The following is a 789-nucleotide window of genomic DNA, read 5'->3' on the forward strand; positions in this document are numbered from 1 at the left end:
CTCAACTGAATTTAAATTAACGGAAATTAAAGAATATGCAAAAAGTGAGAATAATCTAAAAAGTAAAAAAAAATGATTTGAAATAATTGATATAGTAAGTGTTTATTGTGCTTATGCTTGTGTGAATGTGTTTTGTACCTACATTTCCATTCTTATTTGACGTTAGCTTTGTTGTTGCCATTTTTTGGACTAAAAGTTTGGTTCTTTGCGTTCCTTTACTTTTCCTGTTATTCTCTTTTAGTGAGCGCATTTTGCTTACGCTCTGGCATTTTGACACTTTTCAGATTTTAGTCCAAAAAGATAAGGAAAGAAACCTAATGTACGAGAACCCGGCGTCGCATTTATTCTGCTAGTTGTAGCTAATAGGCCTAACGCACGTGGCGATTTTTCAAGAAACTTTTAGTCCGAACGGCCTTTCAACTAATCGCTTTCAACAAAGTTGATCGCCAGCCAACTTTGAGCTCGTTCAACTTTTTTCCTTGCAACCCTGTGTTTGTTTACATTCTGTATACATACTTTTTTTCTTTTATTTTATCTTTCAGCTTCGCTAAAAGCACTTCTACCAACGCTTGGCTTACCAAACTTACGCCAATTGATATACTTTTGCAATTTAAATTCATTTGCTATAATGTAAATAACACTTCGTGTTGAATCGAAAATCGCCTCGTCTGAATAGGTATGGCAACTTTTTCACTTTCAACTTCGCACTCAATTTTTGTTGCCTGTAAAATCGCCTCCTGCGAATGCCCTATAACAGGTCTATTCTGCGCTGGCACGGTGCAGCGAACA

The sequence above is a fragment of the Rhagoletis pomonella genome, unplaced genomic scaffold (assembly GCF_013731165.1).
Source record: "Rhagoletis pomonella isolate Grant_MI unplaced genomic scaffold, Rhpom_1.0 Rhpom_scaffold_00003, whole genome shotgun sequence".
In the NCBI taxonomy this organism is placed as follows: domain Eukaryota; kingdom Metazoa; phylum Arthropoda; class Insecta; order Diptera; family Tephritidae; genus Rhagoletis; species Rhagoletis pomonella.